Source organism: Geotrypetes seraphini, chromosome 3, assembly GCF_902459505.1.
Source record: "Geotrypetes seraphini chromosome 3, aGeoSer1.1, whole genome shotgun sequence".
Classification (NCBI taxonomy): Eukaryota; Metazoa; Chordata; class Amphibia; order Gymnophiona; family Dermophiidae; genus Geotrypetes; species Geotrypetes seraphini.
In genome coordinates, this window is record NC_047086.1 from 322,400,950 (window position 1) to 322,426,123 (window position 25,174).

A 25,174-nucleotide genomic window follows, 5' to 3' on the forward strand; every position below is an offset into this window, starting at 1 on the left:
ACAAGAAGTTTATTTTTTTTTTAAATGTGATTTGAAAAACTGATAAATAAAGAATTTAAAAAAACAAAAAACCTACTCTGTGTTTGTTGTCTCTCAATCAGTTTTTAATCCATAATAGGACATTACCTCCTATCACATGACTAATTTCTTCAGAAGTCTTTTATGAGGTACTTTGTCAAATGCCTTTTGAAAATCTAAATACACAACATAAAATGGCTCACTTTTATCGACATGTCCATTCACCCTTTCAAAGAAAATCAGTAGATTTGTGAGGCAAGATTTCCCTTGACTAAATCCCATGTTGGCTTGCTCTCAATAATCCATGCTTATGTATATGTTCTATCATTTTGTTCTTTATAATAAACTGTACCATTTTGCTCGGCACCGACCTCAGACTCACTGGTCTATAATTTCTTGGATCACCTCAGGAATCTTTTAAAAAAAAAAATAAATAAAAAAACGCATCAATTTGGCCACCCTTCTGTCTTCCGGTACTATGCTGGACTTTAGAGAAAAATTACATATTACTAACAATAGCGCTGAAGGTTCATTTTTCAATTTTATGAGCACTCTGGGATGTATATCATCTGGTCGAAGCAATTTGCTACTGTTTATTTGTCAAATTGACCCATTACATCTTTCAGTTTTACAGAGATTTGAGTTTCTCTGATTCATCAGAATTAAATACCATTTCTGGCACTGATAACCCCCCCCCCCCCCCCCCCCAACTCTTCCTCAGTGAAGACCGCTAGTTCTGATGGGATGGAATGGTATGGCAAGTTACTGACAGCACTTCTGTTCTGGGAAGATAGGTCCATCAAAATGTACTTCAAATAACTCCTAGACCAATGCCCTATGCCAAACCTGAAACAAAAGAAGGCAGCATGGAAAGCGCATTGCAGTTGTTTATTGAAGAAGCTAGCCTCTGCTGTATCTACATGGATTTATCTATCTCGTTGGCCTCTTTGTTAGTTATTCATGTGCATTGTTTAAATAATCAATTTTATATGATATGACCATTTTTTATGTGTTTATGTATAGTGACTTCTGATGCAGGCGTTGTTTCGACGCCGAAACACAGTGCTGTGGCGGGCCCACAGCTGTTGTATGTGTCCTTCGTTGAAATAGAACAAGTTGGTTTTACATCAATGATCTTCGGTGGAGTGTTCATTGTCCGTTTCCACTTTTCTCTGTGTTGAAGCTATCCTCTGCCATATATAAAGTGTGATGAAAATGAGGTAAGGTGACAGCTCTAACACGAGAACTGGACAATTTCTTTCATGCAACTTGATACCTTCATTGTGATTTTATATACCTGTAGCACTTACAATACAAATTGTCTGCCCGTGGAAAGTCTTTGATCAATTGTACGTAAATACAGATATTTCCCTGACACTATGCCATAAAACAGATTCCAGGAATTTTTATGAGATGCATAGTTGAACATAAAGTCAACAAAATCAGTTTGGTGGGAAACAGGCAAATTTGCATTAGTTTCAGAAGTCTGGAACTGTTTCATTGAGAATTGTATTGCTTGCTAAGTACAACCTAGAAGAAATCATGATGGTCAATAAGTAGCTTTTTTCTACTAAAGCAAGGTGTCCATTTATCCAGTGATAATTTTGAAATCAAATTCAGACTTGCAGCAGCCACCAAAACCAAGAACCTTTTGAATGGCTTACCATACTTAGGGAAAGACAATCACAACATATTGTCCTCAAACTGCTAAAGCCTTTTGTGAACATGGGAAGAAATGTCACTACCAACATGTTGGTTGTTTTTTTTTTTTTTTTTTTTTTACTTCAGTCAAACTAGCTGAGAAGATGAAGGCAAAGAGTACAGGCAACAATAAAGACAGGTTCACCATTGACAAAAGACTCAAATGAATTTCCTCAACACCCTGGAGATGAAGCATGGAGATTGCACTCTTACTGTTTTCCATGGAAAAATAAACATATATGTTCTGCTACTGAGCACTCTACATCCATACTGGAACTGTCCACTTTGGAATTGACAGATAGAAATTTAAAGACTTACCTTTTCCAGGATGCATATAACTCCTAAATAGATCTTGAACATAGCCAGAGTTGCTCGATAATCCTGACTGCTTCCCCTCCCTTTTGTGGTTTACCTTTTCTGTACTCTTTACTTTTAATTTGTAATTCTCCTAACTTTCATAATGTTTTTGTCAGTCAAGTGTTGTTAAGTGGATATCTGTCAATTTTGTCGCCCTCTTTTGAATATAACTTGTAAAACGCTTAGAAATCTTGATTTGCGTTTAATCAAAATTTTAATACACTTGAAACTTGAAACTGAGAGAGTAGAAGATCCCTGAGGCAGTAGCTTTCTACTACAAGATAAAATTGGACTTTGACACATTGTTTAAAATGGTTCAAAAGTATTCCACAAAAGCAAGTCACTCCAGATTTTGCACAAAACCCTTGATCTGTCTCCTCTTGATTTTCTTGCATGAAATTAGACAAAGGTCTCTGAAGCTTAAGGTACTGCCCTATTGGCATTGCACTCAGTGGCATAGTAAGGGGGTGGAGGAGGAGGGCAGATCGCCCCAGGCGCCATCTTCATGGGGGTGCAGTCACCTCTCTGCCCCCACCCCGCCAACCTTGAACCCTCCCTTCCCTGCCCCCTGTACCTCTTTAAAATCTTCGCCAGCATGAGCAACTACTCTGGCCTGCTGCTCGTGATGGCCCTCTAAAATCACTTCTGGGTTGCGGGTCCAGGAAGTGACATCAGAGGGAAAGCCAGCACGAGCAGCAGGTTGGAGAAGCTGCTCGTACTGGTGAAGATTTTAAGAGGTATGGGGGTGGGAAGGGAGGGCGCGAGTGTTGGCATGAAAGGAGGGGGGAGCTGAAAGGAGAGCATGGGAGGTTAGGGAGGAAGGAGGAGGCGGACAGCAGGGCACAAGTGGGAATACCACTGCCCTGGGTGCCTTCTACCCTTGCTATTCCAATGAGAATAGTTAAGCTCTGGAATGCATTGCCAGAGGATGTGGTAAGAGTGGATAGCATAGCTGGTTTTAAGAAAGGTTTGGACAAGTTCCTGGAGGAAAAGTCCTTAGTCTGTTATTGAGAAAGGCATGGGGCAGCCAATACTTGCCCTGTATTGGTAGCATGGAATATTGCTACTCCTTGGGTTTTGGCCAGGTACTAAGGACCTGGATTGGCCACTGTGAGAACGGGCTACTGGGCTTGATGGACCATTGGTCTGACCCAGTAAGGCTATTCTTATGTTCTTATGATTGCACTGGAAAGCTCTTGCTGAAGTCACATTACTTCCACTTGGATTAAGTTCTACTTGGGTCTGGGCGTCCAAGTGGCAGATGAAATTTAATGTAGACAAATGCAGTGATGCACATTGGGAAGAATAACCTGAATCACTGTTTTCGGATGCTAGGGTCCACCTTGGGAGTTAGCCCCCAAGAAAAGTATCTGGGTGTCATTGTAGACCATGATGAAACCTTACGCCCACTGTGCGGCGGTGGCCAAAAAAGCAAACAGGATGCCAGGAATTATTAAAAAAGGGATGGTTAACAAGGCTAAGAATGTTATAATGCCCCTGTATCGCTCCATGGTGTGACCTCATCTGGAGTATTGCATTCAATTCTGGTCTCTTTATCCCAAGCAAGATATAGCATTGCTAGAAAAGGTTCAAAGAAGAGCGACAAAGATGATAAAGGGGATGAAACTCCTCTCGTATGAGGAAAGACTAAAACAGTTAGGGCACTTCAGCTTGGAAAAGAGGTGGCAGAGGGGTGATATGATTGAAGTCTACAAAATCCTGAGTAGAGTAGAATGGGTACAAGTGGATCGATTTTTTACTCGTTCAAAAATTACAAAGACTAGGGAACACTCGATGAAGTTACAGGGAAATACTTTTAAAACCAATAGGAGGAAATATTTTTTCACTCAGTGAATAGTTAAGCTCTGGAACACAATGACAGAAGTTGTGGTAAGAGCAGATAGCATAGCTGATTTTAAGAAATGTTCAGAAATTTCTGGAGGAAAAGTCCATAGTCTGTTATTGAGAGAAACATGGGAGAAGCCACTGCTTGCCCTGGATCGGTAGCATGGAATGTTGCTACTCCTTGGGTTTTGGCCAAATACTAGGGATCTGGATTGGCCACCATAAGGACAGGCTACTGGGCTTGATGGACCATTGGTCTGACCCAATAAGACTATTCTTATGTTCTTATGATATACCTTGTTTTGATCTGTCTGGCAGTAGATATGGGACTGGAATCATAAGAGCCAACTTTTCAAAATTAGTGAGGGGTGCTAAACCCAATGGAAATGGCCTCTACCGGGTCACAATCAGGGAGTTTGTTCAATTTGGGGGATGCTCAGCACCCATAGCAATAACAGAGCTAGCTCCAGAGACTGGAGTGCCTTAGCACACCAGCTCCACTTCTGCTGCTACAAGACACTGAGCTTTTTCCTTGATTTCCCAGATTGAAATTCTTCTCATCTGCTCAGCCTGCTCAGCTGGGGCCCTCCTTTAGCAGTCCCTGCAGTTCCTGAAGCATGTGGTTGACTTCTGACTTTTCTTCAGACAACTTCTCTACTAATAGGGTTACATTCTTCCAGTGGCGTACTAAGGGGGGGGCGGGAGGGGCGGTCCGCCCCGGGTACCAGCCATGAGGGGGTGTTCCCGGCCTTGCCGTTCATTCCCCCCCACCACCCCCGAAGGACCGCTCGCCCCACTGACCTTCCTGCACCACCTGTGAAGCAGCCCGCAGCAGGATCGCGACTTCAGCGATACCTGAGCTGTTTGGGCGCTGCTTCCTGCGCCGCGGTCCCGCCCCTCCTCTGACGTCAGAGGAGGGGCGGGAACGCGGCGCAGGAAGCAGCGCCTAAGCAGCGCAGAGATCGCTGACGTCGGGATCCTGCTGCGGCTGCTTCATAGGTGGTGCAGGAAGGTCAGTGGGGCGAGCGGTCCTTCGGGGGTGGTAGGGGGGGGAATGAACGGCAAAGCCGGGAGCATAGGTAGTGCTGCTTCATAGTGGTGTGGGTAGGCCAGGGGGCGAGCGGGTCCTTCGGGGTGGGGCGGGCGGGCAGGCAGGCTTTCAAGGAGGAGGGGGGTGACAGACAGGCAGGAAGGCCTTCAAGGGGGGACAGGCCTTCAAGGGGGGGGGACAGGCAGGCCTTCAAGGGGCGGGACAGGCCTTTGGGGGTGTGTGCAGACCTTCAAGGGGGAGGGACAGGCCTTCAAGGGGGGAACAGGCCTTCGGGGGGGTGCAGGCCTTCGGGGGGGGGTGCAGGCCTTCAAGGGGGGGACAGGCCTACAAGGGGGGGACAGGCCTACAAGGGGGTGGGACAGGCCTTCAAGGGGGGTGCAGGCCTTCGGGGGGGTTCAGGCCTTCGGGGGGGTGCAGACCTTCAAGGAGGTGCAGGCCTTCAAGGGGGGACAGGCCTTCAGGGGGGTGCAGACCTTCAAGGGGGGGGACAGGCCTTCAAGGGGGGGACAGGAAGGCAGGCCTACAAGGGGGGGAGGACAGGCCTTCGGGGGGGTGCAGGCCTTCGGGGGGGTGCAGACCTTCAAGGGGGGACAGGCAGGCAGGCCTTCAAGGGGGGGACAGGCCTACAAGGGGGGGGACAGGCCTTCAAGGAGGTGGGACAGGCCTTCAAGGGGGGTGCAGGCCTTCAAGGGGGGACAGGCAGACCTTTAAGGGGGGACAGGCCTTTGGGGGGGACCCTGGTTTAGAAGTACACGGAGGGAAGGGGGTGTTCAAAGAGACGTGCATATGCCAAACTTTGGGGGGGAGGAAGAAATAATGGGTCTGAAAATAGAGGAGAGGGAGAGAGATGATGGACCATGGGATTTAGGGAGGGAAGGAACAGAAAGGGAGAGAAATTGGACACAAGGGATGGTGTGGAGGAGGGATAGAGATACTGGATAGGAGGGTAATTGGGAAAAGAAAGGGAGAGATGGTGGACTCGGGTGGTGGGGAAGGAGGGAGAGATGCCGGATGAAAGGGTAGTTAAGAAAAGGTGGATCTGTGGAGGGAGATGAAAAAAAGGAAAGATACCAGACTTCCTGGGGAGGGAAGGGAAATGGAAAGGGAGGACAGAGTTGGCAGATGGATGGTTAGCATGCAGAAAGAAGAAAGAAGGAGACCCCAAGTTATCAGAAGAAAACCAGAGCCTTGGACCAACAAGATTTGAAATATAACCAGACAACAAAAGGTAGAAAAATTAATTTTATTTTCTGTTTTGTGATTATAATATGTCAGATTTGAAATGTGTATCCTGACAGAGCTGGTGTTGGACTGCAAACGTGAGCTAGGATTTAACAGAGAGAGGAAAAGTCCTTTTTGTTTCTTTATTTTATTTACACCACAGCGCCAGTGTGGTTAGGAGAAGCCAAAGGGGGTGAAAAAGCTATAAAACCCACCAGGAGTTTTGAAAAAAATCACCCAACTGGGCAGGAAAATCGAATTGAAAAACCAATTCAATAGGCTGAATCGAATCAAAATTTTTTTTCCTGAATCTGGAAGCATTAGTTTGCGCTACTGTCTTAGACTTTAGGACCTGGGATTGGGGAGAGATGGCATCCTCAGTACTTTATAATGCAAGTGAAACGAGGATTTGGTCAGACTTTTGAAGGGTCTGCAGAAAAAAAATATTGTATAGGCCGGGGACATGAGACAGCAGGAAATGGGAACTTTTCTTCCTTCTATTTTTGTGAATGGAAAGGCTGAGGTTGTCAGAGAGTTCAGTTAAAATATGTGCTTTATAAGAAAATATAATAATGTGTTTTATAAAGTTTATAGCATAGCTGGCCTACCCAGTGAGGTGTTCCTAGTGGTGGTGGTGGCAGCGTGTCAATGTGTTGAGAGGAAGAGGTGGTCTGGGAAATTCTGCTGAGCAAACTCCGGGCCCATTTCCATCCCCCAGTTAGTCCACTCCACTCAACTGGTTCACACACTGAGTGGGTCTTTGGGTGTTGTTTTGGGATCTCTTCCAGTGGTTTATCAGTATCTCCTTCTGGTCCAAGGAAGGAAACTTTGTTATCCTTAGCATTGACCTACAGAATATGTTTGTAACAGCGCTGCTTGTGTGGCATTAGGCGATGTAGTGATCGAAAGAAAAAAACAGACCTTTGCACATTTTTGCACTATATGGTGGGTGTATGAGGAGATTCACATTTCCTGCACAGCTAAGTCCATGTGAAGTTACCTTGTGCTGTATTTGACATCTAGCAAGGTCTCTGTTTGAAAGGAAAGATCTAAACTTAAAAATGAAGTGGCCAGAAGTTATGGTAAAAGCAGATAGTGTAGCTGGTTTTAAGAAAGATTTGGACAAATTCCTGGAGGAAAAGTCAATAATCTGTTATTAAGACATGGGGGAAGTGTCTGCTTGCCCTGGATCGGTAGCATGGAATGTTGCTACTCTTTGGGTTTTGACCAGGTATTAGTGTCCTGGATTGGCTACCATGAGAATGGGCTACTGGGCATGATGGACCATTGGTCTGACCCAGTTAGGCTATTCTTATGTTATATTCTCATCTGTAGGGGCCTTTGTTTTCACTTCTTATTTTAATGTATTTTTTTTCTGGGAACTTATCAGTGTTTTTTATAATGGGAACAAAAATGGAAGAGAATTAATGTGTGTGGGATGAGGGGGTAACTAATTTCTTCAGCTAAATAATTCAATCCAATTCAAACAGACATAGGAGAACTCACGCACCATTCACACACCCTCCAACCAAAAACGTCAAAAGAAAAAAAACTGTTCGACAACCTCCTAGCCATTCGAGCTGCAACACTCGACCCCCAACTCTACAACCAATTGACATCGACCACAGACTGCAAAACCTTCAAAAAGAAATAAAAACCCTTCTATTCAAAAAACACATAAAACCGAACTAACACAATCAGAACTGTCCCAAGCATCACCTGCAACTACTCCATATGTACTTCTGATGTCATGACAATTCAGACATAATTTATGTTATGTTATGTTTGGAATATAAGAAAATTTTCACTGCCTGTTTCTATTCTGACCATTTATTCCGTTTCATGGTCATTACAAAAAAATATTTTTTTACATGGGGGGGTGTCAAAAAATGATGGGCCCCGGGTGCCACATACCCTAGGTACGCCACTGCATTCTTCCATTCCATGTGGAGATCACTTGTCTGTTCCTGAAAGGTTTCATTTGATGGCTTTAGGATAGTTACTTGTTTGTAAACTTGAGCAATCGCCTCTGCTGTGGCGCTCTAGTCTTTTGAGTCAACTCTCTTCCACAATCTATTTTTTCCTCATCCAGTGCCTGGTAGCTCTTTTTAAGCTGCTCCTTTTTGACATGTAGTTCTTCTATGAGGATGCTCTGCTGCTTGAGCTGGTCACCTGACCAACTAAGCTCAGCTAAGTCTCTCTCATGCAGTAGCGTACCAAGGGGGGGGGGAGGTCCTCCCCGGGCGCAAGCCCTGAGGGAGTGCTCCCGGTCCAGTTCCCCCCTGTGTCCGGTTCAGCCCCCGACCTCCCCGGGTCTCGCGTCTGGATTCTCCTCCCCTTGGCCTCCCCGCACCATTTACCTGGAGAAGCAGCCTGCAGCATGATCGCGATGCCAGCGATCTTTGTGCTGCTTCGGCTCTGTTTCCTCCACCGCAGTCCCGCCCCTCCTCTGACATCAGAGGAGGGGCGGGACCGCAGCGTGGGGGGGAGCAAGTGGTCCTTCGGGGGGGCAGCAGGCCTTCAGGGTGAGGCGGGCAGGCAGGCCTTGGGGGGGAGGAGCCAGGCCTTCAGGGGGACATGCCTTCAAGGGAGGGACAGACCTTCAAGGGGGACAGGCAGGCAGGCCTTCAAGGGGAGGCAGGCCTTCAAGGGGGGACAGGCCTTCAAGGGGGGTACAGGCCTTCAAAGGGGACAGGCAGGAAGGCCTTCAAGGGGGGACAGGCCTTCAGGGGTGGGATGCAGACCTTTAAGGGGGGGACAGGCCTTCAGGGGAGGGGGGCCCTGGTGTAGAAGTACACGGAGGGAAGGGGGAGGGGTTCAAAGAGACGTGCATATGCCAGACTTTGGATGGGAAGAAATAATGGGTCTGAAAATAGAGGAGAGGGAGAGAGATGATGGACCATGGGTTTTAGGGAGGGAAGGAACAGTAAGGGAGAGAAGTTGGACACAAGGGATAGTGTGGAGGGGGGGATAGAGATACTGGTTAGGAGGGTAGTTGGGAAAAGAAAGGGAGAGATGGTGGACCCTGGGGTGGTGGGGAAGGAGGGAGGGATGCTGGATGAAAGGGTAGTTAAGAAAAGGTGGATCTGTGGAGGGAGACAAAAAAAAGGAAAGATGCCAGACATCCGGGGAAGGGAAGGGAAACGGAAGGGGAGGACAGAGATGGTAGATGGATGATTAGCACGGAAAAAGAAGAAAGAAGGAGACCCTGGCAAGCAAGTTATCAGAAGACAACCAGAGCCTTGGACCAACAAAATTTGAAAAATAACCAGACAACAAAAGATAGAAAAACTAATTTTATTTTCTGTTTTGTGATTACAATATGTCAGATTTGAAATGTGTATCCTGCCAGAGCTGGTGTTAGACCGCAAACGTGAGCTAGGATTTAACAGAGAGAGGAAAAGTCCTTTTTGTTTCTTTATTTTATTTACACCACAGCGTCAGTGTGGTTAGGAGAAGCCAAAGGAGGGTGAAAAAGCTATAAAATAAACCCACCAGGATGTTTTAAAAAAACACCCAATTGGGCAGGAAAATCGAATTGATAAACCAATTCAATAGGCTGAATCGAATCGAAATTTTTTTTCCTGAATCTGGCAGCACTAGTTTGCGCTACTGTCTTAGACTTTAGGACCTGGGATTGGTGAGAGATAGCATCCTCAGTACTTTATAATGCAAGTGAAATGAGGATTTGATCAGTCTTTTGAAGGGTCTGCAGAAGAAAAATATTGTATAGGCCGGGGACACGAGACAGCAGGAAATGGGAACTTTTCTTCCTTCTATTTTTGTGAATGGAAAGGCTGAGGATGTCAGAGAATTCAGTTAAAATATGTGCTTTATAAGAAAATATAATAATGTGTTTTATAAAGTTTATAGCATTGCTGGCCTACCCGGTGAGGTGTTCCTAGTGGTGGTGGTGGCAGCGTGTCAATGTGTTGAGAGGAAGAGGTGGTCTGGGAAATTCTGCTGAGCAAACTCTGGGCCCATTTCCACCCCCAGTTAGTCCACTCCACTCAACTGGTTCACACATTGAGTGGGTCTTTTTCCTGGGTAGTTGTTTTGAGATCTCTTCTAGTGGTTTGTAAGTATCTCCTTCTGGTTCAAGGAAGGAAACTTTGCTAACCTTAGCATTGACCTTGTATGGCATTAGGCTATGTAGTGATTGAAAGAAAAAAAACAGACCTTTGCACATTTTTGCACTATGTGGTGGGTATATGAGGAGATTTACATTTCCTGCACCGTTAAGTCCGTGTGAAGTTACCTTGTGCTGTATTTGACATCTAGCAAGGTCTCTGTTTGGAAGGAAAGATCTAAACTTAAAAATGAAGTGGCCAGAAGTTATGGTAAAAGCAGATAGTGTAGCTGGTTTTAAGAAAGATTTGGACAAATTCCTGGTGGAAAAGTCCATAGTCTGTTATTAAGAGATGGGGGAAGTGTCTGCTTGCCCTGGATCGGTAGCATGGAATGTTGCTATTCTTTGGGTTTTGACCAGGTATTAGTGACCTAGATTGGCTTCCATGAGAATGGGCTACTGGACATGATAGACCATTGGTCTGACCCAGTTAGGCTATTCTTATGTTATGTTCTCATCTGTAGGGGCCTTTGTTTTCACTTCTTATTTTAATGTATTTTTTTTCTGGGAACTTATCAGTGTTTTTTATAATGGGAACAAAAATGGAAGAAAATTAATGTGTGTGGAATGGGAGGGGGGGGGGGTAACTAATTTCTTCAGCTAAATAATTCAGTCCACCTCAACCAGACATAGGAGAACTCACGCACCATTCACACACCCTCCAACCAAAAACATCAAAAGCCAAAAACTGTTTGACAACCTCTTAGCTATTCGAGCTGCAACACTTGACCCCCAACTCTACAACCTATTGACCTAGACTACAGACAACAAAACTTTCAAAAAAGAAATAAAAACCCTTCTGTTCAAAAAACACATAAAACCGAACTAACACAATCAGAACTGTCCCAAGCATCACCTGCAACTACTCCATATGTACTTCTGATGTCATGACAATTCAGACATAATTTATGTTATGTTATGTTATGTTTGGAATAATGATTACATATATGAGGTTCAATAAAAGAAAATTTTCACTGTCTGTTTCTATTTTGACCATTTATTCTGTTTCATGGCCATTATAAAAAATATTTTTTGCATGGGGAGGGGTGTCAAAAAATGATGGGCTCCGGGTGCCACATACCCTAGGTACGCCACTGCTCTCATGTTGTGCCTCTGAAGCCTGTGCATGCTCTCTTGCCTTTTATATTTCACAGAATAGGTCATCTATCTGCCTCTGCAGACTATGGAGGATTCCATAAGGGTCATTTGCTCCCTCATGAGGGTGACCTTCTTTTTCCTCCTCTCCAGGCTCTTTCCCAATGCTGTGACCTCCTGTTCTCTTTCCAGAGACAGGCACAGAAGTTCCCGTATTTTATTTCTCAACTGGGTATGTGGCCATTCTCTTTTCTGTTCCAAATGCTCCTCTTGGTGAACAAAAAAGATTTCCCAGGACTGAGTCTCCTCTACCTTTGACCATACTTCTGCCACTAGAGGATCACATTTTGTGGGCTCATTTTCCCTACTCTGTAGCTCTTCCATCTATTGTGTCCTGGTTTCCTTTGAATCTCTTCTCCCTACCCATGCGGCACTTTTCCATGTAGACTGGAACTCACTCTTGCTCAATTGCCTATGTTGATTTTGTGTCAGGTCTTCCTCTTTTACCAGCTGCATTTAAATGGCTCCATTCTCTTCTTGTAGTTTCTGACACTTCTGTTATGCTTCACCCAAATCCCAGGTCTTTATTATTTGTAGAGAAAAGCTTCCTCTACTGTGTCTGAACTACTCTAATCTCTGATTCTGCATCTTTGTCAGAGGACTCCTGAATCCTTTTGATCTTAGTCAGAAATGTAACTTTTCTTATAGGAAGAAAGACTAAAGAGGTTGGGGCTCTTCAGCTTGGAAAAGAGACAGCTGAGGGGAGATATGATTGAGGTCTACAAAGTCTTGAGTGGTGTAGAATGAGTAAAAGTGAATCAATATTTCACCCGTTCAAGAAGTAGAAAAACCAGGGGATATTCAATGAAATTACATGGGAATACTTTTAAAATAAATAAGAGGACATATTGTTTTACTCAAAGAATAGTTAAGATCTGAGGGATGTGGTTACTGCAGTTAGCATAGCTGGGTTTAAGAAAGGTTTGGACAAATTCCTGGAAGAAAAGTACATAGTCTGCTATTGAGACAGATAAGGGGGAAGCCACTGCTTGCTCTGGATCGGTAGCATGGAATATTGCTACCATTTGTGTTGCCAGGTACTTGTGATCTAGATTGGCCACTATGGAAAAAGAAAACTGAACTAGATAGACCATTGGTTTGGCCCAAAATGGCTGTTCATATGTGCTTATGCATTATCCCTTGGCATATACTCCCATTAACGGTAATTCTATAAATAAAGTACTAACATATACACACTGAAACCAGACTCTGTTTGCAGTGCAACATCAGAGAAATAGAAAGAAATACATTTCCTCCTGTACAGTGCAAAATAGAAAGACAGCAGAGTCAAATTCGCAAATCTGACATATTTCATTCATTATCTTCCTTCCTTCTTCACTTCCTGCCCTACATCCATTATTGTTTTGTCACTATCCTTCCATTTTTCTGGCCCTCTTCTATCAAACTGCGATAGCAGTTTTTAGCGTGGGGAGCCGCGCTGAATGGCCAGTGCTGCTCCCGATGCTCATAGGAACTCAATGAGCATCGGGAGCAGCGCAGGCCCTTCAGCGCAGCTCCCCGCGCTAAAAACTGCTATTGCAGTTTGATAGAAGAGGGCATCTGTATCCTCAAATCTATCTAATGTTTCATTCCTCCCCTCCCGTCTATCCATATGCAGCATCTGCTCTCTTCATTCATGTGCAACATTTGCTCATCTATTTTCTCTTTCCTTCCTTTCCCTTCCATCCAACATTACCCTTCAATCCCCTTATTTCTTCTTTTCTAGAACTGCCCCACTGTGTCCCTGCCCCTATGCACCCTTCCTCTCCAACATCTCTATTGAGTCTCTGTGCTTTCCTGGGTAAAGCTTCTCCCCTCCATCTTCCCTTCCTCCCACATCTCCCATCTTGGAGGCAGCATCTCTCCCTCTCTTTCCCCTGACAGCCCTCCCTCTCATCATCTCTCACTCCCCTCAGCATCTCTCACTCTTTTCTTCCATGAGTCCACCATCTCTCCCCCATCTGATGTCTGTCCCCCTTTCATTTCCTCCCCACTCACAGGTCCAGCATTTCTCCCTACCTCCTTCTACCTCTGCTCCATAGTGCATGTATTCACATGCAGTGATTAAGCTAGATTTCCTCTTTCCAATCCTGAGATATTTCCTTCCATGTGGCAATATGAAGTTGTTTCAGAGAAGGGCATGGCAAAGGGAAGGACTTTGGGTCAGATGGATTCAGGCTGGTTTAATCATTGACAGAAAAGAAACAAAAATCTGGAGGTCCGTGTGACAGAAGAGGGAGAGAGAGATGCCAGAGTCACAGGAAGTGGGGAAGAATGAGAGAGAGAGAAGAGAAAGAGAGAGAGAGAGACTAACCATAGGGGTGAGGGAAGCAGGGGCAGAAAATTTCTCAGGAAAGGAAGCTCATGCACATCATGCAGTGTGAACACACCAAGAAGACAGAAGGAGGTCCATCTCTGCAGAGCTGACACATGTGATGTTTTTCAGAGGAAGAGCTTGGCCTGGCTTGCTGATTGCTGGCTTGTGGCGGAAGTAAGCTGACACAATGTTCTTTAGTGCCAGGCCTGCATCCTGAAAGCAATATCCCCCCCCCAAAAAAACCCCAAAAAACCCCAGAACAAACAAACCCTGAATGATGGCAGAGGTAGCTATTTTCCTACAGACCTTGCATTTAAGAACAGTGGCCTAAGCGCTATTCAGTAAATATACATTCCAAACTATTTTACATAGAGAGGTATTTTCGGGGGAAAAAAACCCCGTCTAAGTCCAACTTGAACGTTTCAAGCTGGATGTCCAAAGTTGGAGGAACAGAAATGTCCACTTTCAAATGGCAAACTGCTGAACGTCTGAATATATTTCTTTTTTTGAAAACCGTCTACTTAAACGTCTTGGCTACCGGGACATCTAACTTTTTACCCCATTTTCAATCAGAAAAATATCCATGTTGAAAACATCCAAATGCAGACCATTTGGACATGGGAATGGCCAGTTTAGTAATAGACTGGCCACACACATATCCCAACAGAGGAATGGAACACCCTAGCGATCACTGCTATGAACTTCACATATAGGGCACCAGATGCAAATCTCACCATAACCCCCTTATAATTTCTGGTGAACCCCCCAAAGCCTACTTTACCCACTTATTTACCACCCCAATAGCACTTAAGGCTATAGGGGGCACCTATTTGGCAGTATAGTAGGGTTTGGGTGGGCTCACACATACTACCTGAAATGTAGTGATTAAAGCGGCTTATGGGCCTGGGTCCTCCTCTCTATGGTTCATTAGCCCACCCACCAGCTACTTAAAATACTGCTGGTTTAGAGACAGGAATGCACCTTTTTGTTCTCATTTTTGAGTGGCGGAAGGCGGAAGGGGTTCAGTGATCACTGGGAGAGTGTGTGGGTGTGGAGGGGGGTCTTACCTTGATGCATACAATAGTCATCTGGTCAGTTTGGGCACCTTTGTGGCACTTAGACGCTTCTAAAACATGTACATTCCATCCAGGATGTCTTGCAAAATGTTGGATTATCGCTGCAAGACAACCTGCCCTCAAGCATGCCCAAAGGCTGCCCATAACACGCCTCCACCAAGCCCATCTCATGCTCTGGATGTACAGAGACCGGGTCACCTCGCTAGAGGTCCAGAAAGGTGGTGTCAATTATCGGCACTTGGACGTCCTGACGATTAGGACGCCCAAGTGGCAATGTAGGATGCTTTTTGGACATTTTTTTTTTTTTTTTTTAATAAAGAGCCCGATAGCATGTATCTGGCAGATAGGAGTCTGGGTGGAGCATGGGCAGGACACAGATGCATGTAATTTATAGAATAAATTATGTACCTATCTCAGACTTTTAGGTATAATTGCTCTCATTATGTCAATACTTTCTTTTAATGCCGTGCTAATGTTTACATGTTATAGAGTTAATCAGTGCAAACATATTTTCTCTAAAACAGGTGTAATCCACAGCAAAACTCTTTAAAGAAAAACACCCTACCAGCCTGTTTCTTTAACAGTAGTGTAGAGAATGACACGGTGACAAAATTCATCACCGTTCCCGTCCCCGCGGATAACCGCGGGAAACCATCTTCATGTCATTCTTTAAGGAGAGAGGGAAGAATCAGAGTATAATTGGGCACAATCACTGACCCGCAAGCTTTGCTTTGAAGAATGCTGATGTAGAAGGACTGAGGTTGAAACAGACACTACAGAATGACAGTCTCTGGTATCCAGAGAAGATATTGTGATGTCATAATGCCTCATTCCACCAGTGTCTAAGAGCCAATCACATCAGTGATGTCACAATGGCTTCATTATCCTTGGCTCACATAAGAATCAGAGTATGAATGGCCACAACCACTGACCCGCAAGCTTTGCTTTGAAGAATGCTGGTGTAGAAGGACTGAGGTTGAAATAGACACTAAAAAATGACATGGGATTATTTCCCGCGGGGACGGGAACTGTGATGAATTTTGTCCCCGTGTCATTCTCTAGTGTAGGCTTAAACGTGTAAGTGGAATTTGCATATAGCTGTCCAATATTCTGTAAATGGCATCTGTATGAGTAAAGGAAACATACACCTTCAGAGTACCTTCTATGCTAGATTAATTGAGGCTTTTCCCTAATGCTGTGCCTATGAGACAACACACAGTTAGGTAAATTAGACCCCCCCAGGCAGTTAGATGTCTTTTATATTTAGAGATATGGCCTGGTATATCTGAAAAATGTGTTAGGTATCTGTTTAGGGCTCCTTTTACAAAGGTGCGCTAGGGCCTTAATGTGCGCAATAGAGCATGTTAAATTCCCGAGCGCGCTAGCCACTACCACCTCCTTTTTCGGAGGCAGTAGATTTTTGGCTACCACATGCTAAAAACCCTAGCACGCTTTTGTAAAAGGAGCCCTTAATGTTGACACCCTTTGACCACTTTTAGAAATCTGAGACAAGGATGCAAATTCTTCAAATCACAGAACCACATAAACATATTTTTTTAAATGTCTTTCTACCTTTGTTGCCCTTTATCTTGCCATTCTGTTCTCGTTCATCTCGTTTCATCTTACCTGGTTTCACCCGTTCCCTTTTTCTTATTATCTTTGTACTGTATGATTTTTCTCTATTCTCAATATCTCCATATGAATCTGCTTTTTTAAACAGCAATATTTATCTTCTATGTCACTTCACCCCCAACTCTTTCCTTCTTTTCTACCTTTCTTCCCTTTTGGCACCACCGTTTCTTCACTATTTTCTCTCCTTGTATCACTTCCTATATTTTTCATTTGTCTCTTATTCCACCTTCTACCATTTCCCAGGATCTTTTCCTCCACATCTCGGGATTAAACTTTAGGAATAGTATAGTTTTATAGTGCTTTTTTATATACAGTATATAAGTTTTGCTTGTAGTTCTTTTTTTTTTTTATTTTGTACAGTTTTTTTTTCTAAAAGTTTCAAAATTTCAAGTCTTGGTTAAAATATTACCTATTTCTCATTATATGTCAAACTGACTTGGGGAAGTTTTGTACTTTATGATCTAATTTTGTATGTTCTTTAAATTTGTTTGCTCATCGCTCACATTCCCTCCATTCTCTTACCCTACGTCTCTCTAGTTTCTTTCCATTCACCCCTTCTTTTCCTCTTTGTTTCCCCATATATGTTTATTTTGGCTGATAAGTTTTCTCTTTTTTTTATTGCTGTGTGTCTGGTTTTCTATGTTCTTCTTTTTTTCTTACTTGTCTTCAGTCACCAGTATTCTCTTTCTTTTCTCACTGGCTTGTACTTTTTCACTCCTTTTGCCCCTGTTCACGTCTGCCTGTTTCATCTACTGCAGACTTCCAGATAGAAGTCCAAATCCGAGCACCCTTGTATTTGCCATGCACTCATCATCCCCACTATGTTCTGGGCTCTTAACCACTATGTCCACCCCAGGGGGGCTGGTCTACAGTGTTCAGTCAATTTATTGTTTTTATCTTGCATCGGGACTCATGCTGGATATATTACAAACTTTATTAAGAAACAACAATATTCATGGCAGAGACAGCTATGAATACTAAACCTCATTCTGCATAACAATTCTGGTCACACAGGGCAGGGGGCCATGTAGAAGGCGTGATGCTTTTCTCCTTTCTAAAACATTCCCCTTTGTAAGGGAAATCAAACGTATCAGTGAACAATGAGAAATGCACATTCTGCAGAATGCAAAGACACCAGCCCAAACTGTACCTTATGCACTCCAATATCTGATTTAAAAAAAAAAAAAAATCAATAATCACACAATCTTACAAATGACAGCTCTGTGAAGCCTGAAGATGACTTGTGTACACATTCCCTTGAAAACCCCCAAATATGTCAAGTAAAAGGAAAAGACATTATGTTCTTCCCTCTCCTTGCTTTATCGATCTTGTTTGGAGATAGCTCAACCAGATTGGCGTTGCATTCCGCCACGCTATCTAGCTACTACACAGTGAAATGGGTAGGCTGTATTGGAAAAAAAACAAACAACAAAAAACCAAACCCCCAAGGATGAATATTCAAAAATGCAATCGATGTTCAATTCAACAACAAAAGCATATTAAGGATTAAGAAGATCCCGCGTGCCAAAGTTACTATGCATGCAAATCTACCCCGCTGCTCTTAAAATCCATTTGTTTTCCCCTTGTGGACTCTGGTGCATATTTGCAGAGTGCAGCGGAAGCTCGTGCTCGGATTCTCAATAGAGCAAGGGAAAACTTACCTTTTCCCACGGTGAAACGATCGGAATCGAGTGCCTCTTTTGTGCTGCTTTGCATCAACTAGTGAAGAACGTAGGGTTCCATATTATCCCTGCCAAGACTCTCTTTTCTGGTGCCTGTCACACGCACACCACCGCACAGTACCCACGCTGCTTGCAAATGGAACGCTACGAGCAGGCAATGGGGAGAAATGGATCCATCAGTTGATCTCACAGGGGTACGTAATAAGAGGGAAGCAAAAGATAAAAAGTGAAAAGACAAATAAAAATAAAAAACAACTTTAAAAACGGCTGGATAAATATTGTTTTCTTTTCAAAAATGCACTGGCAGTATTTCTGTGCACGCCTTCAGACTTGACTGCAACCTAGTACTGGAGTACTAGCAGGATGACTCAAAAACACTGCACAACAAGGATGAGACAACTTTTCCTCTGCAGCCTGCTCTCTCGCTCTTAGTAAAATTGCTGCCCTTCACATAGCTCAGCAGTAATCCGCTCATGAGGGAGTGAAAGAAGCAAGGAAAAAAGACGGGGAGAGAGGAGCTGGATGCTATACATAAGTGGGACATGAGGGCAGCCACTGGTCGCTTGACAGTAATGAGCCAGAGAGCGAGAGAGAAGGAGAGTGAGAAGGAGAAAGGCTTTTTCAAGGTCCTAGAGAAAGATGTGTTGGAACAAACCAGGTTCTCTGAACACAGTCTTATAAGAGCATTTATGTGCCTCAGTGTTCTTATAGAGTAGACTCACCGCCTGTGGTAATATGTAGGGTTACCAGATGTCTGGATTTTCCCGGACATGTCCTCCTTTTCGAGGACATGCCCGGGGGGTGGGGGGCCAGACAGCTTTTCAAAACCCGGCTCTTTGTCCAGGTTTTGAAAAGCTTCCCATCAAAATCGTGTCAGGAAGGGGCATCCGCGCATGCATGGAGGCAATGCGATGATATCAATGTGTTGCATCCGCGCATGTGCAGATGCCATGGGGGGGAGGGGGGGAGCGGAACGGGGCGTGACATAGGCAGAATGGGGCAGGCCTGGGGGCATGACCATGGATCCAGATTTTCCTTTGGGAAAATCTGGCAACCCTAGTAATATGGACTGAATGAAGCAATTGGAAACTGAATAAACTGTCCAAATAACAAATTTTGAAATTAACAAATATGGTGGAACACTTATTGTCTCGTGATAGCAGAATGAATAGCAGCTCCACAACTGAGCGATGAGCAATATCTAATTCAAACTGGCAAACCAATAAGCCCTATCATTACCCTTGAAGAAGCCCGTTGGTGCGAAACGGACTGGGCCTCTGTCGGGTTATTAAGATAAGTGCTTAACAGTATTTCATAGATAAGCCAGATAAAAATCATGTGAATTTTGAATACATAGTTGCTGGTCATTCAATCTATAAGAAGAAAAATTGGATATTTAATCACAATATCATTTATTTAAGAATTAATCACGAAAGAATTGAAAAAAAATTTAAAATTCAATCAAAAATAAAATATTCAAGGGTTTCTGACCAGTGATGATACCCAACCCCAAAGAGGTTGCGACTTATTGATTGCATTCTCGGAGTATTTTGAGGTCTTTTTTTCCCTTGATTTAAATCACATTATACACACAATAAGTGTTCCACCATATTTGTTAACCCTAGTAATATGTCACCTAATTGTTGGCGCCCTCTTATATAATTCCCTCCTTAATGGTAGCAGGTGTAGCAGTTATGGGATTAGAAGGTATGGCATTTGAAAATACTAGGGCTGTGGTTCCCAAACCTGGTCCTAAAGGTACCCAAGGTATAAATATAGAACCACAAGTGGATCTTATTGACTTTTAGAGGGAATATAATTTAAAAAATAGTACAGTAATGATGAAAAATGTTTATTAATAAATCTGCATCAAGGATTTTGAAGAAAGGATCTCAGATAGGTTGCTAGTACATACAAGTCAGCTGGAATAGCTGTTCAGCCAGAGCAACCGTATACTAATCATTGATCCTCCACCACCTCTGTAAATCTTTAAGTGTGCAAAATCGCAACTCTTTGAATGTGCAACATTAATTAAGTAATCTGGTACCCAAGCCAGTCAGGTTTTCAGGATATCCACAATGTATATTGTAGCGTGGCCGGTCCTTAAGGCTTGCAGTAACCGGCCCACGCTCGCAATATTCTCCCCAGCGTGCTTCCTCAAGAAGGAGGAAGTCCCTGTTGTGCAAAACTTATCTTAAGTGCATACACAGAATGGCCTCAGACAGGTAAGTAATTAAAATGAAGAAATCAAATTTATTGTTCAATTCCCAAGTCCAAACAAAATGCATCAACAGAAATTGTATTCCAATGGTCTTTGGCAAAAATAACACAAACAAAATATCATAGTAACCAGCCTGGTCTGGATCATGTTCCAAAGTTTCTTAGCAATGTCCCAGGTGTAGCAGAGTCTCTAACAGTCCTTGACTCTCAAACAAAGAAAACTCTGAAAACTATTCATCCTGGTGCTGTGTAAATCCTGTCTCAAGCTTATAGGATATTTACACTTTCTGAATAAGAACCTGCTGCAGTTCCTTCCACAGCAGCACTCTTGGTAAGCAAGAGAAATAAAACTTCTCATACCAGCATACCCTTGGGCTAGCATACATTCCCTTAGTTAACATACTTCAGGAAAATACTTATACTCAATGGAAATGGAAACTTCCAACAAAACTTAGCACCAAAAAAAAACAACTTCAAATTAATTAGTTTCCATTTCTTCAAATTGGCCCACCTCTGTTAAAGTGCTGTAATCCATATCTTCACATTCTGGATTTACCAAGGTTGTTTCAACTGGTTCAGAGTCCAACATTTCCACATCCCGTGGCTCTGGAGGAATTGGAGGCTCCTTCCACATGAGAGCTTCTCCAGCCTTCCCCTTTCTCTTGGTCAGCCAGCTCTCTAAATGCTGCCAAGCTGCTGTACCACGCCCAGCCCTACTCCGGGGCTGAACTTCCTTCAGCTGTGTTTGCCTTTTCCCCTGCTTAGCCAGCTTGACACAAAATGGAGGATTTAAAGGGGCCTTACCAGATTTCACCAGGCTGTGTTCTGCATCAGGTCTGAACACAGCCTGTGCTTTCTGGTCTTGTTCCTGCCTATCAGGGACACAGTGATTAGCCCGGACCAGTTTCAGGGGATGTTTTCTTTCATTCTTTTCTGGCACAAGGCCGGCATTGGACTCGGGCTTGTGACAATATTCATGAGAGTTTTGCATGTGCTTCCTCCGCTGCATGTAAATCTCTCTCATGAATATTCATTTAGATATCCGAAAACCTTACTGGTTCGGGTATCTCCAGGCCCAGGATTGGGAGTCACTGCGCTAGGGGTTCAAGGCTCAGACTAGTATCTACACCACCTGAATCTGGTATATAGGAGGCAGGAGAACAACTGCTCCTAGGCAGAAAGAAAAGGTCAAAGCTTAGAAGAGAGGAGGAAAGAAGTAAGATCTCCTGAACTTTAGAAACTGCTTCCTCTTTGTCCCAAATTCCATCCTCTGTGGAGCTTTCCTATACTCCCACCTCACCTGCTGTACCGATTGGTTACTGTGAGCAAAGTTTTGCAAAGCATGAAAGTGGAGATACATAGTCCGCATGCTAGGAATGATTAAGAAGGGGATCACGAACAGATCGGAGAAGGTTGTCATGCCGTTGTACCGGGCCATGGTATGCCCTCACCTGGAATACTGTGTCCAGAACTAGTCGCCGTACAAGAAAAAGGACACGGTACTACTCGAAAGGGTCCAGAGAAGAGCGACCAAAATGGTTAAGGGGCTGGAAGAGTTGCCGTACAGTGAGAGGTTAGAGAAACTGGGCCTCTTCTCCCTTGAAAAGAGGAGACTGAGAGGGGACTTGATCGAAACATTCAAGATAATGAAGGGAATAGACTTAGTAGATAGAGACAGGTTGTTCACCCTCTCCAAGGTGGAGAGAACCTAAAGTTAAAAGGGGATCGATTCCGTACAAACGTAAGGAAGTTCTTCTTCACCCAGAGAGTGGTGGAGAGCTGGAACGCTCTTCTGGAGGCTGTTATAGGGGAAAACACCCTCCAGGGATTCAAGACAAAGTTAGACAAGTTCCTGCTGAACCAGAACGAACGCAGGTAGGGCCGGTCTCGGTTAGGGTGCTGGTCTTTGACCTGGGGACCGCCGCGTGAGCGGACTGCTGAGAGCGATGGACCACTGGTCTGACCCAGCGGTGGCAAATTCTTATGTTCTTATGTTCATTATCCTTAGGACCTGATACATTTCAGATTTTGGAAGTTTTCATATTTCATAATGGTAGTTAGGAAGGTTAGGGGTCAGAAGTACTGCACACCTTATGCTCTGTTTTGTTATTCTCTTTTTTTTTTTGTTAATCACTGTGAACTTCCACGAGGTATTGGCGGTATACAAATAAAGTTTGTATTGTATTGTATCGTACACACAAATCACACCCCATATCCAGGCATAATCCACCCTTATCCATGCTCACTTTCTGAGAGGCACCTCGGGCTATGCACCTACCCGAAATCAGTAGATGCCTACTGATTTAGGCAAATAACTAGCAATTCATTTTCATTTAAGCCAATTATTGAGCCAATTAAGCTTGTTAGTGCTAATTAAACTAATTAAATAATTAGGTGCCTAAATCATTACATTACATTAGGGATTTCTATTCCGCCATTACCTTGCGGTTCAAGGCGGATTACAAAAGGATTGTCCAGAGATTAGTAGTATTTAGGGAGTAGTTTGTACATTTTTTTGAGTTGTTAAGGATTACATCTGACTTGTCATGATATTGAAGGTACATATGTAGTAGCTGCAGGTGATGCTTGGGACATTTTTCATTGTGTTAGTTCGGTTTTATGTGTTTTTTGAATAGAAGGGTTTTTATTTGTTTTTTGAAGGTTTTGTTGTCTGTTGTCATGGTCAATAGGTTGTAGAGTTGTGGGTCAAGTGGTGCATCTCGAGTGGCTAGGAGGTTGTCGTACAGTTTTTTTCTTTTGACGTTTTTGGTTGGAGAGAGTGTGAATGGTGCGTGGGTTCTCCTATGTCTGGTTGAGGTGGATTGAACTAGTCGATTTGTTCCAATAGGCTGGGCTGTCTCCATTTATTGCTTTAAATGGTAGGCAGTAAAATTTGAAGGGTATTCTCACTTGTATTGGGAGCCAATGTGAATCGTGGTATGCCTCTGTGATGTGGTCGAATTTCTTCAGTGAATAGATAAGTCTTAGGGCTGTGTTTTGTATTGTTTGTAGTTGTTTTATCGTGGTTGCTGTGCATGGGAGATATAGTATGTTGCAATAGTCTAATAGGCCTAGGATTAGGGATTGTACCAAGACTTAGAATAGTTTTCTGTCGAAGAATTTTCTGACTTGCCTCAGGTTTCTCATGATTGCGAATGATTTTTTTTTTTTTAATTGTTTTGTTGATTTGTGGTTGCATTGTACAGCCTCTGTCTATTAGCACTTCCAGGAGTTTTAAAGTGGATTGGAAGTGGTATGTTGTAGAGTTTATGACAAGGTTTGTAACGGTTGGGGTTTTGTTATTTTCAAGTAGGATGAAGTTTGTTTTGTCTGGATTTAGTTTTAGTTTGTGGTCTTTCATCCATGTTGCTATTGTTCCAAGTGTTCTGTGTAATGTTTCTGCCATGGATGGTGCTGGTTGACCGAACAGAAGGAGGGAGCATACGAACAAGGACACAAGGGGGACAGTACTGGAGAGGAGAATAGGGACAGGGACACAGAAGAAAGATGCTGGATGAAAGGGTAGTTGAGAAAAGGAGAGATGGTGGATCTGGGGATGGTGGGGTCCATTGCTGCAGCTGCGGGGGGATGGAGATGAAAAAAAAAGAAAGATGCCAGACCTCCAGGGGAGGAAAGGGAAACAGAAGGAGAGGACAGAGATGGAAGATGAATGGTTAGCACGGAGAAAGAAGAAAGAAGGAGAGCCTGATCAGAGGACAACCAGACCAACATGATTTGATAAATAACCAGACAAGAAATGGTAGGAAAAATAATTTTATTTTCTGTTTTGTGATTACAATATGTCGGATTTGAAATGTGTATCCTTCCAGAACTGGTGTTGGACCGCAAACGTGAGCTAGGATTTAACAGAGAGAGGAAAAGTATTTTTTTTTGTTTATTTTGTTTACACCACAGGACCAGTGTGGGTAGGAGAGGGCAAAGGAGGTGAAGAGGCTATAAAATAAACCCACCAGGATGTTTGGAAAAACCCTCCCAATTGGACAGGAAAATTGAATCGAATCAAAAAATCGATTCAATAGGCTGAATCAAGTCGAATCGAATCAAAATTTTTTTTCATGAATCGGGCAGCACTACTGCGGAGAGATCTAATTGGATAATTAGCATTTTTTTGCCTGTACTGAGGTGTTGTCTGGTGGTGTCCATGAGTGAGTCTAGTAGGGTCGCAGTGCTGTGGTTGGTTCTGAAGCCTGATTGTGTTGGGTGGAGTAGATTGTGGTTTTCTAGGTATGAGTTTAGGACTTTGGCTACCAGGCCTTCCATTAGCTTTACATAAAGTGGTATTGAGGCTATGGGTCTGTATCGACTAGGCATGCAAATTTAGGTGCCTTGTATAGAACCTGGGCCTTTCTGTTAGGTCACTGGCAAAAAGTATAGTTATTGTAAGTCAGACTGCTATAGACCTTCTTACCATTTTCTCTCAAATTTTAACTGAGTATGTTCTACCAGCTGACAGCTGACCTTGTTTTCTTTTCTTGGAACCTCTGCTCACCTGTAACCCTGCTCTTGGAAGTGGGCTTTGCAATCTTTCTTTCCTGACTTAATCATTCCAGGTAGGTCAGCATATATGTTTCCCTCTGTAGTTTAGCAATCAGTCCCCTTATTATTAACTACAACTTTAACCTTCTGACTGCTCTCTGTGTAAGTCCCAAAAACACTTAACATTTGTTACAATTTTCATTACTACTATCTCTACTGGCAGCTTATTCCTCACACTTTCTACGCGTTCAGCAAATAAGTATTCCCACATGC

General features: G+C 43.6%; 1 protein-coding gene across 1 annotated transcript in view; it reads right to left on the bottom strand.

Annotated features, from left to right (window-relative positions):
* The window catches only part of SYNDIG1 (synapse differentiation inducing 1), a 311,029-nt gene extending 292,302 nt beyond the window's left edge, over positions 1-18,727 (bottom strand). Inside the window, exon 1 of the mRNA XM_033939815.1 lies at positions 18,164-18,727. The gene's annotated coding sequence lies outside the window, so the exon portion shown is untranslated. The remainder of the gene's footprint in view (positions 1-18,163) is intronic.
* Between the last annotated feature and the right edge of the window lie 6,447 nt (positions 18,728-25,174).